General features: G+C 39.6%; 1 long non-coding RNA gene across 1 annotated transcript; it reads left to right on the top strand.

Moving 5' to 3' along the window:
* Positions 1–810: 810 nt before the first annotated feature.
* LOC116039014 lies at positions 811–1,615 on the top strand. Its single transcript, XR_004102225.1, has 2 exons — positions 811–1,125; positions 1,170–1,615. It is a non-coding gene; the product is annotated as an uncharacterized LOC116039014 (long non-coding RNA).
* The last annotated feature ends 4,774 nt before the right edge of the window (positions 1,616–6,389 follow it).

Here is a 6,389-nt window from a genome sequence, read left to right as displayed (position 1 = left end):
GTCTTTAATAGCCTACTGTGCATATATCATCAAATGTCAAAGTCTGGAAATACAGCCGTTAAGCTCTCGCGCAATCGTTACACTTAATGTCCTCGTTATCGGTCCGCACTTTAATACTGTTCGTGACAAAACCTGCATGAAGAAAAGTGTGTTTGCCTTTCGTCTTCAAATTGTATCTTGGGGTGGGGGGGGAATACCACTAGTTGATGCTGTGATTTTGGCAAGGTGTCTACAATCACTCTAATTGTTGTAAACATATTAATACTGCGGTGACCACCGAGCGTAATGCTGCATGATGGCACTGCTGGCCCTGCAGGAGGACTAACCCCCAATGGAAGAATCAGGAGAGAAAATGGCTTCAGGGACCATGACAAAATCACAGCATCAACTAGTGGTAATATGCCGATTTAAATTCCATAAAGCTGCGCTCTTGGATCTATGTACTGAATTGGGTCCAGTAGAGAGGGCAACGCGCCGGTATACAGATACTCGCCACTCTGGGGGAAACTAGCTGTTTCCAGAGGGAAATGGCCAGCTAAGTGTTTTTTTTTTTTAAATAAATATTATATATAATCTTCACCTTTGTCACTAAGGCTTGTTTGGATATAATATACAGAATAGTTCTGTTAAATCTTATCATATACCCCAAATCAGAAAAAGTTGGGACAGTATGGAAAACACAAATAAAAAAAGAAAGTAGTGATTTCTAAATGTACTTTGACTTGTATTTCATTGCAGACAATACATCAGCACATAATTTAATGTGTTCCTCATGATTTTTATTGTTTTTTTTTTCAAAGGCAAAGCCAGGACTTTGTAATGTGTGCAGAATGTGGTTTTGCATTATCTTGTTGAAATATGCATGGACGTTCCTGGAAAAGATGTCTTCTTGAAGGCAGCATATTGTGCTCCAAAATCTCTATGTACTTTTCAGCATTAATGGTGCCATCACAGAAGTGCAAGTTACCTTTGCCTAGGGCACTGACACAACCCAATACCATGACAGACCCTGGCTTTTGGACTTGTTGCTGGTAACAGTCTGGATGATCCTTTTCTTCTTTGGTCCGGAGCACACGGTGTCCATTTCTCCCAAAAAATACCTGAAATAGTGATTCATCTGACCACGTTTCCACTGTGTGATGGCCCATCCCAGATGCCTCCGAGCCCAGAGAAGTCGACAGCGCTTCTGGACACTGTTAACATAGGGCTTCCTTTTGGCACAGTACAGTTTTAACTGGCATTTGTGGATGTAACTACGTATTGTGGTACTTGACAAAGGTTTGCCAAAGTAGTCCTGAGCCCATGTGGTGATATCGCTTATAGATGAATGACGATTCTTGATGCAGTGCCGCCTGAGGGATCGGAGATCACGGTTGTTCAGCTTAGGCTTGCGCCCTTGTCCTTTACGCACTGAAATTCCTCCACATTCCTTGAATCTTTTAATTATGTTATGCACTGTTGAAGGTGAAATAAGCAAATGTCTTCCTATCTTTCTTTGAGGAACATTGTTTTTAAACATTTCAATAATTTTCTCACGTATTTGTTGGCAAACTGGCGATCCTCGGCCCATCTTTGCTCCTAAAGGACTAGACCTTTCTTGGATGCTGCTTTTGTACCAAATCATAATAACAATCACCTGTTGACATCACCTGTTTCAAATCACATCATTATTTAACCAATTTACCTGATTACTAGCCCTAAGTTGATCCTGCCCCAACCTTTTTTGGAATGTGTTGCAGGTCTGAATGACAGGAAAGGATGTATATTTACAAATGAAATTAAGTTGACCATAGGGGTGTCCCCGACTAAGGATTTACACATTCGAATTGTTGAATCTTTCTATAGTTGACCGATAGTCGAATCATCTGTGTGTGTGTGTGTTTGTGTGTGTGTGTGTGTGTGTGTGTGTGTGTGTGTGTGTGTGTGAATGGATTGGGAGGGGCACGACACTAGTCAGCAGGTTGTTGCTAACACAAAATGTTCCAGTCGCCAGGCGTCAGTAATAAAGTGGGCTGTAACGGTAAGATATGCCTCCATTTGCAGCGAGGTCCAAATATCTGTGGTGAGGCTGACTGCTTTGCAATTGTTTATTAATATGTAAACCTCTGCGCGTATGGAAGCGTATTTCGCATCCACCGCATGCATAACCATCTCTCTTTTGGGAACTGTGTATCCTGCCTCAAGTGTGCGCATTAATTCTTTAAAACCTTCACCGTCCACAACATTCACTGGCCTCATGTCAAGCGCAATAAACTCTGCAATTTTGTCCGTGATTTCTCTTTTCTCGGGCAATGGCGGTCTCAAATCTAGCTTTCTTTGAGTTAGTTTTGGCGCAGCTCCGGTACTACTACTAGATGAACTGCCGTCGTCAGTCTGATACTGTGGGTGGATCTAGAAAAAAGACTAACATATTTTAAGTCCCAACATATGATATTGCTATTCGTAAATTAAAAGCGCCATTATATATGAAAGAGTGAACCGTCTTTATTGGTAATAAACTTACCCGTTTTAAGTGGAAAGCCATGTTTGTTGTTGACGAGTGGTAGGACATGAGCTGTTGGCACAACTTGCATTTTACTTTTTTTGGATCATCTTTTACCATTTCAGAGTGCATCCACACTTTAGATTTTCTTTTTCCAGACATTGTTAAGTAACGTTAATCCCTGCCGCCAAGATGCTCCTCGTCTGTCACGGATCAGGGAAAGTGAAACTTAAATCTGTCACAGGGGTGGTTGGATTTACACACACACACACACGTAAAAAAATGTTTATTGAATGCTTCTTTCTTTTCACGTTTTTTTTTTTACAGCATTATCATAATTAAAGGCTGTATATAACTTAATATAACCGTACATAGTTCTGTGTGAAATTAGACATTGAGCACCCCCATATTGCCAAAATGTTGTGATCCTCGTTTCATAATAACACCCGAGAAGATTCGACTGTGAGATTGGTGGTCGAATCAGGCCTCGCATATCGATGCATCGAATCTTCGACTATTCGGGGTCACCCCTAGTTGACCAGACAAAACATGAAAAATTTTGTGTTCACATTGTCTGCAATGAAATACAAGTCAAAGTACATTTAGAAATCACTACTTTCTATTTTTATTTGTGTTTTCCATACTGTCCCAACTTTTTCTGATTTGGGGTTGTAGGTCTGTATAACGAAGCTGTCCCCAAGTGCCGTAATGCCTGCCGTTTTGAAGATATTATTAATAAAGGTAGTCTATAGATTAGGTTTCCCTACACTGTGCGACAACAGGCCGAAATTATAATTCAATTTGCAGCAATTCACCAGCGTCTGAGAGGTTTTCCGCTTTTTCTCCGCCCGTCGTCATGATTCGGCATGATTCGGTGACTGCCAGTGTCATTAACATACTTATCAGCATTCACGAGGTACTTTGCATTGACGTTGGTTAAAAATGGGCGTGTACAGGGCGTGATAAGAGGCTGATTCACGTACGCACACTTGTAGGTAATCTGTGATTTATAAAGGGAACACTGCTTACAGATGTACGTACGCACGGTTTTATAAATCTGAATTGTTTTTGGCATATGCCATTTTGGGCTTTTGGGCGTACGTACTCTTATAGTAAGGATCCTACGCACAGTTTTATAAATGAGACCCCTGGGCCATGGTATTTTGCATACTGGCTCACTGGAATGGTACACTTGATGGAACAGAGACTTGGTAACACCTGCATTTATTTGAATGTATTACTGTATTGTACATAATACTTATCTTTTTTAATTATATATATATATATATATATATATATATATATATATATATATATATAAATTATCTTTCTTTATCTCATTTGCAAATTCTACTTATCTTTTTAATTTTTAATGTATATATTATCTATCTTTTTATCTTTATTTGTTTTGTATTTCTTATCTTTTATATTGTACTTGTGGGTCGGAGAGAAAGGTATTTTTAGTTGCTCTGTCTAGCACATTTTGCAGAATTGAAAATCAAGTTGACTGGACATGACTGTGTGCTTGCTGCTATGACAATTTAAAATATTTGCTGTGAAAAAGGGTCCACGCCACGGACCTTATTTTGAAACTTGTATTTGTGTTTCTTTGTAACACTGCAATATTTACAAAAGGCCATTATCGGAGAGTAATGCTGATTGTCGAAGGGCATAAAATAGAAGTGGTAATAAAATACTACAGCAGACAGAACAATGATGGCTGATGAAACACAAGAAACAACTTTTACTAATTACTCAACACATTTTGTGTGTGATCAATACATTGTCCAAGAGACAGCCTAATGTGCATTAACTTAAGTCTGTTTAGGTGGCTCGGGAAAGGGAAGTTTGGGGTCCCCTGCTGGAGCTGCTCCCCCCGCGACCCAACACCGGATAAGCGGACGAAGATGGATGTTTAGGTGAGATACCATGGGTGACCTTTACCCTTTAACTTTTACTGAATGCAAACTCTGTAAACCACAGAAATACAGTAGCATACACCTGTAAATCTTTGAAGAACCTTTCCTCAACTTAAACATCTGCATTAAAATAATTCACTGTCTCTCTATAGTTGACCCCAACTAATAATAATTTGTCAGAAAAATATTGAGTGAGGTTTTTCCTGTTTGGAGTGAAGAAGGTGATGATGACAAAACAAGAAAACCCCACCACTTACAGGAATTAAAACTCAATCAACAGGAAATTGAGTAAAAAAAAAACACAAGGTAAAATAAATTAATTGTAAAGATTAGAATTTAACTTCAAATTTATGACGTAGAATGACGTAAGAGAGAGCAAATTGGAGAGAGTGTAAAGCAAAACCACACCAGATTTTATCACCATGGAGGAGTGTAGCCTCTCTCAAACATATCACACTGAACATGGACAGGCAGGGGTACAGTTGAGATTCCATCTGTCACATTTAGCCTGACCTGGCTCTTACAAACTTCTTCAGCTAGGACACCAGGGTCTGACAGAATTCCGTGAAATGAACACGGCCCCTTAACTCAAAATCTGTGGCAATGTCACGGAATCGCCGAAAATTCCGTGATGGGCCCACGGAAGAATTCCGTGAAATGAACATGGCCCCTTAAGTTAAAGAAAATGTCGTGGGTGGGCGGGACAACAACGGTTTGCGTTTAGGAAAAGAAGAACGGGACGGCTGTATACAGCGGATGGGTTGAGTTTAGGAAAAGTACAATGGATTGGGTTTAATAAAAGAACAGCGGGACGGTTGGACATGCGGGACACAATCCCTGGTCTCCTGAGTGAAAGTCCTGTGTTGTTTGACCCATCCACCACCCTAACCAACATCCTTACGCGGATTTTCGGGCTTTCATATTACTCGCTGCCGTTGTTGCTCTTAATGCTACGTCATCTTCTCATTGACTTTACTTTGGCAGAATTTTCACACATTCCGTCCCACCACCACGTAATGCGCTGTTAACAGTTCGTGATCATTTCACAGAATTCTGTGAAATCAGGTTGTACTGCACTGGATTCTGTGCACTAGAGCTCTAGTGGTTGTGTGTCATCCTGGGTGGACTTCTCAGATATTTTGTCATTAGCACATAAAATACTATTGTTTACAAAGTTTTGATTACAGTTTCAGGTACTTTGACTCACTTGTTGGCTGCCTGCTGTTTGAGTCTGCTTTGTCAATGTGAGGGTTAACCTTGCAGTTTTGATCCTGTTTTGATCCTGGGTTTTAAAGTGAAAACTAAAGTGGATACTCACTAGTAGTGAATGATTTATCCTTAGTTTGTCAGCAGAGTCTATGATGAGCTTGCAGATGTCCTGTTTTCTAATTTGATCACTGAAGGCCACTCTGTCCAGTTAGAGATACTGCAGGTAAGTACCATCACAGCAGTGGTTGCCCTCTTCATTCTCAAACATGGGGACTTTTTAGACATCAATAAGTACATTAATAATGCTGAAATCCATCACAAGAAGTGCAAGCTCAGCTATGTATCTGCACTAATATAATGTAATAAATAGCACCCCTTATTGAACTCTTACATGACAGTTGTTTCCTGAATAACACTACAGCTGGTACTAATAATCTTATGTATTGTTGTTCAAAAGTAAGGTCTAATTACTTGACTTAATGCAAAAACTTAATGTTGGCAATATAAAACACAATGAAAAACAGTATTAATATGAAACACATTTCCTTGTTTTCTCAGCTGTGAAACAACTTTTCATTTTGACTTTAACTCAAAGATAATTTCCCTCTTTTTCCTCATAAAGGTAAAGGCAAAATGATTCCTAGTAATTAAACATTCAGTGACCTGCTGATCTCAGGTTCCCCTGGTTTTATGCTTAGTTTGGACCGGTCCATGTTCCAGTTTTGAGGGAGCCAATTAAGTCTAATTTCAGTCAAGACTGAGCTAAAAGTAGTATTGTA

This window comes from Sander lucioperca, chromosome 5, assembly GCF_008315115.2.
Source record: "Sander lucioperca isolate FBNREF2018 chromosome 5, SLUC_FBN_1.2, whole genome shotgun sequence".
NCBI classification, from domain to species: domain Eukaryota; kingdom Metazoa; phylum Chordata; class Actinopteri; order Perciformes; family Percidae; genus Sander; species Sander lucioperca.
This window is presented reverse-complemented; position numbering and strand designations above follow the sequence as displayed.